General features: G+C 48.4%; 1 protein-coding gene across 1 annotated transcript in view; it reads left to right on the top strand.

Moving 5' to 3' along the window:
- The window catches only part of Neurl1 (neuralized E3 ubiquitin protein ligase 1), an 81,054-nt gene that overhangs the window by 4,540 nt on the left and 64,217 nt on the right, over positions 1-12,297 (top strand). The window lies entirely within an intron of this gene.

Genomic DNA, 12,297 nt, shown 5'->3' with positions numbered 1-12,297 from the left:
TTTCTAGATTCCTGGCCTCCACATCAACTCTACACTCAACACACAAACTTAGAGATATTCAGTTATGACCCACATATGAAGGAGAATCATGCATTTATTTTCCTGTAGATGGGTTGCCACAGTATAATTTTTCCAGTTCCATCTATTTACCTGCAGAAGCATTATTTTATAATTACAAATGAGCCGCCATGGGCTGGGGCTAGAACAGTGGTAGAGTGCTTGCCTAATATGAGTGAAGGGCTGGATTCAGTCCTCGGTGTTGCTAAATAAATACATGAATAAATAGACTCTTGGTGTCAGCATGTGTAAAGACTGTTTCCAAGCACCAAGAAGAGATTGTTAATGAGGAAGGAATCTATGGGCATCATCTGGATAAATTTCTTCCCTTGCAAATGAGAAGAAAAAGAAAAAAGCACACTGATTTGTCCAAATTACTTAGCAGATCAGTTTGAGGGGCAAAGCTGAGCACTGTTTTCAAGGGCAGGAGTTTGCTGGGGGCTGGCGAATTGACCTTGTTCAGCACTCACAGCCTGCCCCCCTAAAAGAGACTGTTCTTTTCCTGGCACCATGGAAGCCTGGAGGAGTCCCCAGGAACTGTACACCTTTTAACCTGATATCTAGGTTTATGGGGGGATGTGAGATCTCTGTGTCTTTGTCAGCAGGCAGGAGAAGATAGGAGAGGGGTCTCTGCTTTCCTGTACTCATTCACATATCTGGTAACACACACCTGATATCCCAGCACTTGGGAGGCTGGGGCCAGATGAGTGTGAGTTTGAGGCCTGGGCTAGTGAGACATTGTCAAAGAAGGAAGAAAGGAAGGGAGGAGAAGGAAAGGATGGGAGGAGGAAGGAAGGGAGGGAGGGAAGGAGGGAAGGAAGAAAGGGAGGGGGAAGAGGGAAGGAGGGAGGAATGAAGGATGGGAGGGAGGAAGAAAGGGAAGGAAGAAAGGGAGGGAGGGAGAGAGGAAGGAAGGAGGGAGAGGGAGGAGGGTGCGAATGGGAATGTCTGTGAATGCACATCCTTGGGTCTGCCAGCCTTCCTCCTTAGCCTGACTTCTAGGTACTTGGTCCTATTTTTCTTTCCTAAGAAAGTGGTCACCCTTGGGGCCTGGAAAGATGGCCCAGTGGTTAAGGGCACTTGCTGCTTTCTCAGAGGACCAGAGTTTGGTTCCTTGCACCTGTGTTGGACAGCTCACAACCACCTGTAACTTCAGCTCTGGGGATACGATACAGTATTTTGGCCTAGTTGGCACCCCTCCCCCCACGTGTGAATACACACACATACACACACACACACACACACACACACACACACACACACACACACACACACGCATGCACCAGAACTAAAAGAAAGCTATCATATTTATTCTGTGTTCACTACAAATTCCCTTCTACACATGTCAACCCTGCCATGGGCATCCCTTCTGGTAGATTAGTGGCCACCCAGAATTCTATTCTAATTGTGTTGGTGTTGACCCAGGACCGTGATTCCACCAGCCCCAGGACCATGATTTCAGCTGCCCACCCAGTGTTCTACACTCAGCCAGCATCCAGCTGTGATTTTAGCAGTGCCCATCTAGAAATTCGCTGGCGGCAGCGGAGGAACCGAGTCTCTTTCTGTTCAGCCCATTGGTTCCTTACTGATTTAATTAAAACAGCTGCTGGGACCTGTCATAACAGGGAGCTGTCAGATAGTTCCACCGGTCAGGCTGAGGTTTTCCTCACTTTTCCCTCTCAGGGGTAGAGGTTGGTCTCTTCCTGGAGACACACGACTGATATCCCCTTTTGGTCTGAAGAGCATGGATCTTGGAGCATCTGGGGGAAGCCAGGTATAGTTCTGGGCTTAGGACCGACTGACAGTGACTGAGGAATTGCATGTTGAGGTTAATACTCTTGGCATCATAGGCTGTCATGTGCTGATGCTCTTGGAAAGTCAAGATGGAGGGAGGTGTGGAGACACATGCTTGCACAGTTGGGTTGTTGACAGCCCAGGTCTGTGTGCCAAGGTCAGAGATGGGAGGGATGTCAGGGAAAGTCTGGGCTGGGCATGGGGGAGCTGCAGGAAGTGAGTGGCAAGGGATGCACTGGAATCCTATGGTGTGTGGGTAGCAGAGGGACAAGGCCTGGAGAGAGAGAGAGAGAGAGAGAGAGAGAGAGAGAGAGAGAGAGAGAGAGAGAGAGAGAGTGTATTCTCAGTGAGAGGTGCAGGGTGCCTAGGGAGGGGATTCATGCTTCCTACTGAAAAACACAGGGAATGAGATCTCCCTCCTCTTCCAGCTCTTTCTAAGTGCTTCCTCATTCCCTGCTGAGTGTGGAGGAACAGACCATTGAGAAAGCTTTGGGGAGAAGTTACTCAGCCCAGTGGTCACCCATGGATGGAGAGTGGGTGAGCCCCCTCCTACCTTCTAAAAAAGTCATTGCAATAAAATTTACATGATGTGAAATTTACCATTCAATGTGTGCAATTTAGTAGCATTTACTTCATTTACAGTATTGTGCAATGATAGGCTGCATCTATCCAGTTCCAGGAGATTTTCATTGCCTCCAAAGGAAACCCTGTGACCATCAGGCAGCTACTCTTGCTGCCCCTGACTCCCTGGCAACCACCAGTCCATTTCCTGTCTCTGTGAACTTGTCTATCATGGGCAGTTCATATAAATAGAATCATAATAACTGGTCTTTTTTGTTGGGCTTCTTTGACTTGACAAGATATTTTCGAGCTTCATCATGTAGTATGTCTCTCTCTTTTTTGTAGTCAAGTAATATTCCATTGTGTGACTAAGCCACGTTATATTCACATATTCATCAGTTGGTGGACATTTGAGTTGTTTCCAACATTTGATTATTATGAGTAATGGTACTATGAACATTTCCATATAGGTTTTTTTGTATATTATGTATGTATGTATATGACTGACTGCATGTATGTATATGCACCATGTGCATGCCAAGTGCCTGAGGAGGCCAGAGGAGGGTGTCAGAGCTCCTGGAACTGGAGTTATAGTTGTGAGCTACCACCTGTGTGCTGGGAACTAAACCTGGGTCCTCTGCAAGAGCAGCAAGTGCTCTGAACCACTGAGCCATCTCTCCAGCCTCTGAGTATCGGTTTTTTGCTTGAATTTTTATTTTCAGTTGTTTGGGGATGTAAGGACTGGCCGGCTTTAAAAATATAACACTTCTTGAATTGGTCACCTCACTAAGTAGTGCTTAGGACAGTGGCAGGGCTCCCTCTCCCTCCCCCAGGCTCTAATGCTAGCTAGACACCTGGTGTTTCTGTCTCCTGGTGGCCGAGGGAGGAGCTCCTGACCCACCTAAGGAGTCTTGATTCTGGGTCAGAGTGGAGAACTTCCTCGAGGATCTTCACCTTCCTCCCTGTCTCTGGGTGGAGGGTGGAGGGTGGAGGGTGGGTCTCCCTGGACCAGGTCCTAGCTAGCTTTGTGCCTTATATTCCTGCTGCTCTTTTCCTGATCTGGGTCCTCACGCCAGATACTGGGATAGCTGCTTTGTTTGTTTGTTTGTTTGTTTGTTTGTTTGAGACAAGGCCTCATGTAGCCGAGACTGGCTTCCACCTTGTTATGTAGCTGAGGCTGGCTTCTACCTTGTTATGTAGCTGAGGCTGGCCATGAACTTCTGATCCTCCTGCCTTGCTGTGTTTTGCTTGTTTGTTTTTCATATTTATTTGTGAGTGTGGGAGCGGGGAAGGGAGGGAAAATATGAGAGAGAGAGAGAGAGAGAGAGAGAGAGAGAGAGAGAGAGAGAGAGAGAGAGAGAATGTGTGTCAGTTTTATTCAATCACGTGGGTCCTGGGGATCCAATTTAGGTAGTCAGGCTTGGTGGCAAGTGTCTACCTGCTGAGCCATCTCACCAGCCCTTGTATGTTCTAAGAGAAGGTCTTATTCTGTAGCCCAGATTGGCCTATGAAGCCTAGGCTGCCTTTCTTACTCGACAGTTCTCCTGCCTCAGCCTCTCGAGTCCTGGGATTACAGGCGTGCAGCATCACACCTGGCCCAGCTGCTATCTTCTGCCTCTGTCCTGGGAGTGATTCTACTGTGAGGATCCTTGGTCCTCCGCCATCCACAGTGGCTGCCACAGCCGTAATCAGATAATCAAAGCTTCCATTCTTCAGCGAACTCAGACATTTCCATGGCTGTCTGGGCTCTTTCCTTAGTTGCCATGACGTTGGCAGACTATGTGAGCTCATCCACCCCCCCACCTCCCCACTCCCGCTGCAGCAGAGAGACCAGGGGTGCCTGGTGGCCTCCTTGGTCACCCCAGATGTCAGAGAGGCTGGGGTGAACAGCCACCTACCTCCCCTGTCAGTTTTCAGTTCAGCTTTACCTTTAAATTCTGTTTGCTAATTGCCATAGTAATATTTACGGTAGCAGTCATGTATTGGGTAGTGACGGTCTGCCAAGTACTTTCTATGTAGATTTTTCCATCAATACTCTCCTGACGATATACCAAGGCATTTTATAGATGGGGAAAAGAGGCTGAGAGAAGCTGAGTAACCTTTCCTAGATCTGTTAGCCACTGTCCTGCCTTGGGTTGGTTTTCTCTTCAGTTGTAGGAAAGAGACAAGGCAGAGCCCCAGAGGGAGGAAAGTGTAAGAAAGCTCTTGATGGTCCCTCCCTTTGTAAGCCAAAGTATATCTAGGATGACTTGCTAGTTCAGAATCCTCAACCTCCAGCCCCTCACAACTTCCTCAGTGACTTTGGCTCCCAGCAGCCATTTTGGTCAGCTCACAACTATCCCAACTCCAGCTCCGAGAGCTCTCTGTTATAGCCTCCTTCCTTCACCCGCAGCATGTACTCAAACAGACACACAAATAAAAACAACAATAACAACAACAAAAATTGTTTAAAAAACGAAGCCCTACTTATCATAGTGCCTTCAATAAAAATGAATTCATTCACTCACTCTCTCAGTAAATGTAAGGCTGGTGTTTTCTTCTCTGAGTTTCTGCCCTAGGACATGGAAGGTCACAAGGGAGAAGAGAAGAATAGCCTTAGAAGCATTTCTCCTTCCTGGGACTTTTCATTGTTCCTGGAACGGTCTGCCCAGGCAACCAACACCAATACATAACAGAATACCACTGTCCGAAGGCTTAGACAGCAGCAACGTGTCTCTCACACGGCTGAAGGCTGGCAGTCTATACCAGGGTAGGTTCTGGTAGGACCCTTTCTTGTCTTGTACACGCCTCCTTCTTATTGGGTCCTCGACTGGCCCTTCCTCAGTGTGTACACACATCTTCTTATAAGGCCACTGACCCACAGCCGGTAGCAAAACTCTCATAGTTGGCGCATCATTACCAGCCATTGGCTTTACAGAGTCCAAGGGAGAGGCAAGACAGGCAAAGGCAGGAACAGATGGAGGGAGGGGGGAGGGGATCAGGAATTGGGTACTGCAGAGCGGATGCCAGGGTTTGCCTTTGCCCTGGTGTGCAGCTGGCTGGGGCTGGTTCCTGTTAATCTGTGATTATCTCATTCCTGGACCTGCACACCCACAGGCTAGAGGCTGAGGGGCTGCTTCTCACTGAGCTGGTTGCTTTGGCAACCCTGGGCAGGATGCAAGTCTCCTTGGTAACATCTGGGAAACCTGCTTCAGGGACAGAGGGACATGAGCTAGCCAACGGTCAGGCCTGGTGGCACAGACAGAGCTGGGCCAGACCATAGAGATGGGCAGGCCTGTGAGGAAGGTGGGGCTTTGGGGATAGGCTAAGCTGATCTTGGCCATTTCTCAGCCTGTCAGAGTCCAGAGGCCATGTGGTCCTGTGGGCCTGGCTTATCAGGCGTCATTGCCCAAATCCTGCTGGTTCGGAAACGAGCAGGTGCTGGTACTTGTGGGGTGAGGCAGGGTACTTTGAGGACAAAGGCTTACATAGGCATCTTTGAGGCAGGCAGGTGGCCTGGCTGTCTTTGTCCTAGCCACAGTTTGGGGTGGTGGTGCTCTGGGCTTGGGCACAGGGCTTAGGTCAAAGATGGTTTCCTAGGATGCTCTGATGTGGGGGGGAGGGAGTCCATTTAACAAACACATACTAGGCCCTAGCAGTGGCCAACATTTCTCTAGGACACAGTACTGTACAGAGATAGATGGGGGCTTGCCACCATGGAGCTAGTGGGAAGCAAACAGAAAACAAAATGATAAATGAACAGATGAAAAATGAGTTGGAATATGATAACTGCTAATATTCTAAGAGCCTATGTGGCATGTCCTCTTACACCCTCATCCAGCTGAACTATCTGGACTTTAAAAATGGTGTTGTGTTTAGTGGGTAGGCACCCACTCAGGAACACAGGCACGTGTGGGGTTCAGGCCACAACCTAGATGAGAGCTCCCGCCCTCTACCATAGCAATCCTGGAGAATGAACTTGGATTGTTAAATTTGATAGCCGGCGTCTAGCTGCTGAGCCCTCTCAGCCGTCCACTATTTTAACTCTTTGAATCATCATTGATTTGCACTAGAGGAGTGATTCTAACCCTTTACAGATGGAGGAGTGATTTTAACCCTTTACAGATGGATAAAGTCACATGGTTGACTCTAGATAGAGCCAGGACTCTTAAGACGTGTTTGACTTCAAGTGGTAACTTTCAAAAGAGTAGAACTCAGTTGGGAAAGTGCTTGCTTTGTGCTCAGAGCCCTGGGTTAATGTGCGGGTGTTTGCTTGTAATACAAGCACTTAGATGATGGCAGAGGTAGGAGAATCAGGAATTCGAGGTTATTCTTGGCTACGTAGTGAATTCTAGGCCAGTCTGGGCTACATGAGACTCTATGTCAACAAACAAACACAAAAAGAACAACAATAACAACAACAAAATTAAGTTTGGAATGGTGATATCTGCCTGTAATCCCTTCACCTGGGAGACTGAGACAGGAAGATCTTGAGTTTGAGGATATCCTGGGTTACAAAACAAGACACTGTTAAAAAAAAAAAAAAAGGAAGTTAGCATAAACAAAACAAAATGGAAGACATTTCTTTAGACAAAACTTTTTAAAAATCTTGACCTCTGAGCTACAGAGCCCTGGGTGCGTGGCCCACAGGCTGAAAGCCCCACCTGGTGCCCTGTGGCCACCGTGGCCAAGTACTTGGCTCAAATCATCATGATGAGCATGCAGACGAAGGCAGTCCTTGCTCAGGCAGCTGCTGAGGCCAGGGATGCGCCAGGAGCCAGCCAGTGAGGCTGCTTCCAGTCTCTCTAGCCTCAGCCTCTAGGAGGCCCTGCAGATTTACAGCATCTCCAAGCTCAGTCCTGGGGAGGTCCAGAACAGCTATGAACACCTGCATAAAGTGAAGTCTAAATCTGTGGTGTCTCTTTCTACTGGCAGGCAAGGGGGTGCCAAGATGAACCCAAGCCCAAGGGACGTGGACAGAAAGGGCCTGTTTGGCTCTCCCCACCCATCCACTGCCTTGCAAGTTGTAGCTTGATAATAAATGTCTTTTTGGCATAATTTTTAAAACAATTTCTTTATTTCAGGACAGTTTTAGATTTATAAATTACTGGGAAAAGGTTTAGGGAATTTCTGTAGTTCTGTTCTAGCTTGCTTTTCTGTTGCCATACTAAACATCATGGCCAAAGGCAACCTGGGGAGGAAAGGGTTTATTTCATCTTACCGTCCACTCTCGCGGGGAGCCAAGGCAGGAACTTGAAGCAGAAACCACAGAGGAATGATGTTACTGGCTCTCTCTCCAGGCTCACATTCAGCTACCTTTCTTACATACAGCTCAGGCCAATCTGCCTAGGGATGGTATCCCTTTCAGTGAGTTGGACCCTCCAACATCAATTAACAATCAGAAGAATGCCTCCCAAACATGCCCACAGGCCAGTCTTATGGAGACAGTTCCTCAATTGAAGTTCCCTCTTCCCCAGATATCATGAAGGCCATGCACCCAGTTTTCCTACTTCTTTTTCTCATGGTGCTGGTAATTGAATCAGGGTCTTCATGCATGCTAGGCAGGTGCTGTACCACTCAACTACACCCCTGTCCCCAGTTACTCTGTTATTAGCATCTTCCATTAATGTTTGCAACAATGACAGTTCTGACACCATGTTATTAATGTCTGTAGTAATTTAGATTTTCCTCAGTTTACCCTAGTATCTTTTCTTAGTATCAGGATCCTCATTTAGGATAGCACGTTATATTTGTGGTTAACACCGCGCGCGCGCACACACACACACACACACACACACACACACACACACAGATGCTGGTTGGGCATTTGGACACTTGTTGGAATTTATCCGATGTTCCCCTCATGATTAGATTGTGGCTGTAGGCTTGGAGAGAAAGGTTCTAAAAGGTAGCGTGTCATTTTACCATGCTATACCAGACTCTGGATGGCAGGATTTAATGGCATTGAAACTGTAGAAACAAGACTAGCATGAATGAGGGGTCTTCACTGGGACTTTCAGCCCAAGCCAGAGGAACACAGGCATGATGAAGAGGGATCCCTGAAAATGTAAGGTCAGCCTGGCTTACCCAACGGGTTCTAGGCCAGCTTGAACCACAAAGCAAGTCACTGTCTAAAAGAACGTCTGAGGGTGTGTCTCAGTGGTAGAGTGCTCGCCTAGCATTTGTGGGGACCTAGGTTTGATCTCTAGTACCACAAAAAAGCCAACAAAACAAAGCAGAGACCAGGTGGGGATGGGGCGGGACCGTGTTGCTGCTCGCCACCGAACAGAAGACAGCAGCAGTCTTTTATTGAGTGCTCTGGGGTGTGCACATTCAGTAATTGTCCACTGGTCACGGGCAAGGTTTACTTCCCCTTGAGGTTTTCAGGCCAATGGATGGTTGACTTACCCTAGGAGCTGCTGAGTTTCTCGTTGTCTTGCATAATCTGTCCTCATAGTTTGGTGTGTGTCTTAATGAGACTGATGGACGATAGACATTAGAGTTGCTAAGAAAGCCCCAGGGCTCAGAAGAAGAAACACCTGCCAATCCCAGTGGGCAATAGACCAAGTAAATGCTGAATTATGACCTTGGGCAACACATGTTTAAAATGGTCACCGTGTCCATATGCAGAACTGAGTAGAGACTGGCTAGGCTTAAGGCAGCAGAGGGAACAGACAGACTGTGAAGACAGAGATGCCAAGCCTTTATCCCATTCTACTCATTCATCAGCTATATACGTAGGCTCCAGTGAAGAGCCAGTGGTTGCAGCAAAATGGACTTCAGGGTCCTACGAAGTAACCAGGGTAACTGTCATCACACCCACACCAGGAGTGCCACTTTTCACAGCCAAGCCTGGGGAACTTTATGATGCATTGCTCATTTTCAGGACCTTCAAAATTAGTAAGTAAAACTTTATTTTGATTATAGTGTGTGTGTGTGTGTGTGTGTGTGTGTGTGTGTGTGTGTGTGTGCATAAGTGGTTACAGGTACTGGCAGAGGCCAGAACAGGGAATTAGATCCCTTTGAGTTGGAGTTACAGGCGGTTGTGAGCAGTCTGATGCAGGTGCTGGGAATCAAATTCCAGTCCTTTGCAAGAGCAACAAGCACTCTTAACCTCTAAGCTGTCTCTCCAGCTCCGCACAATCTGTAATTTTAAATCAAATTTTGTTTTGAGAGAGAGGGAGACAGACAGACAGAGACAGACAAAGAGACAGAGATAGAGATGGGATGTGTGTATTGAGACTATGGTTATGAAGGGACTCTGAGACCTTGCTGTACCCATCAGAATTCTCTAGAGGAAAATAACTGATAGAAAGAATATATATTATAAAGAACGTTTATTAGCTTGGCTTGCAGGATTGGGCTGGGGAGTCCAGCAGTGGCCATCTGCATGTTGAAGAGGCTGAGAGCCTGGTAGCTTCTCAGCCCATGAATCTAGATACCTTTGTAGTCCCAATCTGGTGCTGAAGGCCTGGGCGATTGATTCCTGGAGAGCTGCTGGTCTTGGGTCCCTTTTGGAAGGTCAGAGAAGCTGGGTTCTGATGTTAGCAAAGGATGGAGAAGGATGGAGGCCATGGCTGCAGCAATGGGATAGACAAGTTCCCTAGTAAGAAGTGAAGGGAGGCAGGCGGGCAGGAGGGCGGGCGGGCAGGCAGGGAGGTGGGAAGGCACTGCTCTGCGCTAGGACCTCCTTTATTTGGACTGACACAAGAAGGTGTTGCCTACTCTGGGAGAGGACCTTCTCTCTTCACTTGACCCCTCCTTGAGATGTCCTCACAAACCCACCCAGAAGCGTGTGTCTTGGTTGATTCCAGATCCAATCAAGCTGTCAACCAAAACTAACCATCACACTTATCAAAGGGCATTACATGGGATGTGGTTCTTCTTTGGGGACAATTCCCCTTTCCTTTGTTTCTATTGCCATTTTGAACTCCACAAGTTCTTAGCTTGGTTTAGTCATTAGGGCGCCTATTGTAACTAGTCAACAGTCTGGCCTTGTGGCCTAGTCTGGTGTTTTATAACGCATGCCTTTGAGGATAACCAGACTTTATTCTCTATTTCTCCTTGTGCTGGTTCCTACCGAGTTAGTACTCACCACACCTGCTTTCAGATCACTAACTGGTTCATCACGGTTGCCGTTGGCCTCGAGTACCGGGCTCAACCACTGTCAGTCAGTTTCCCGGTTGAAAAGGAAAAGCTAACTCCCCCCATGTTGTGCTCTCTGGAAGGAAGTCACCAGAGCAGCCCCTCTCCTTTCCTAGGCTGGCCTCGAATCCTCCTGCCTCAGTCTCTGGAGCTGGGATGACAGGTTCGAGCCACTCTGCCTGATCAACTACTTCTTTGCTCAACCAAGGCAGTTGTGTCTTCATGAAGACTCAGAGCAAATGATGGGGAGCGACTGTGGGTATTTGACTGGGCTTTGGGCCCAGGGGGGCTCCCTTAGGAAAGCGACCCAGTGAGATCAGACTCTACTTCATGCTTCTAGAGGGAACAGTAACCACGCTGGACATGGCACTCTCCACATGTCATCCTTGGTGCCTACATGTTAAATATCACAGGACATCCCACATGTCCTCATTACTAGGTGTGAGGCATGCAGTGAAGGCCCAGGAAGAACTCAAGTCCCCTGCACTGAGCTAGGACCAAGCTCAGGACAGTTGAGAAATGCTGTTGACTATAGAGGGACTGAGTCAGGACAAGGCCTCCGGTGCTCCTGGCCAAGGAACTTTGCATAGAAAATCATTAAACATCCACTTCCTTGTCTCAGCTATCCCATAGTCTGTCTGTCCTTGCAGGTAACTCGCTGGCTCTGTGTGGAGAGCAAGGTAGGAGGAATGAGAGCCGCTTCTTCCTGGGATGGAGGAAGAGCGGGGAGGGCTGTTATTGACTTACCTGGATGCCATTTTTTAAAAGCCCTGTTCCCCCTAGATGCCATCCGGACTACTCCAGAGGTCAGAGTAAGGACAGAAAATGGAGAACCTTGCCGGGGCCTGCCTGGCATCTGTTGAGAGGCTCCTCTGTTCCCTAGGAGATAGCCATTCCAGGGTGTCTCTTAGGGGCGTGGTATGCAGTGCTCCTGTGACAGAGGGAGGGCACTTTGCTCCAGTCAGACTGTGAAGCTGTAAGAGGCCCTAGCTACGCAAAATGCCCAACGAAAGTCTGCTAATGGGGAAAGATTTATTTCAGCTCAGTTTCTGAGGTTTCAGTCCACAGTCCCTCGGCTGAGGTGGAGCAGGGCAGCATGGCAGGCACTTGAGGTAGAGAGGAGCAGTTCCCCCACAGTGGGCAGGAAGCAGAGAGTGTGAGAAGGAGGTTCTATAGCCCACTTTCTCCAGCGAGGAGCTGCCCCCCAATAGTCCATTAAATGTCAATGGCTTGATTCATTGACAAAGTCTGAGTTCCCATGGTCTAGTCACCTCAGTAGAGCCACTAGCTGAGGACCAGGCCTTCAACACGTGAACCATGAAGGACATTTCATTTCAAAACTCTAACAGATTCTACGCACAAAACCTCATGAGGTGCAGAGGCTGGGGCTGAAGGGAGCAGCGAGGTCTCCAGGCTCTAGTGTGGACCTGAGGATAAAGGAGACGGTCAGGACCAACAGAAGCAAACACAGTGTCATTCACAGGATGTTTCCTAGCAGACAGTAGCCAACCCAGAAACTAAGGCTCAGCCTTCACCTGTCTCCTTAATTGAAAAATGAGAGGAAACCTGTTTAAGGGAGATCGGGCTTCTTCATCAGAGCACCAAGTTGAAGTTGTATTAAAGAAACAAAACCAGGTGTGAGGGCACACACCTTTGATCCCAGCACTTGGGAGGTAGTGGCAGGTAGGTCTCTTGAGTTTGAGGCCAGCCTGGTCTACAGAGCAAATTCCAGGATAGCCATGGCTACACAGAGAGTCCTCT

The sequence above is a fragment of the Peromyscus eremicus genome, chromosome 1 (assembly GCF_949786415.1).
Source record: "Peromyscus eremicus chromosome 1, PerEre_H2_v1, whole genome shotgun sequence".
Taxonomy (NCBI): Eukaryota; Metazoa; Chordata; class Mammalia; order Rodentia; family Cricetidae; genus Peromyscus; species Peromyscus eremicus.
The sequence above is the reverse complement of the archived record's forward strand: the minus strand, read 5'-3'. Positions and strand labels throughout refer to the sequence as shown.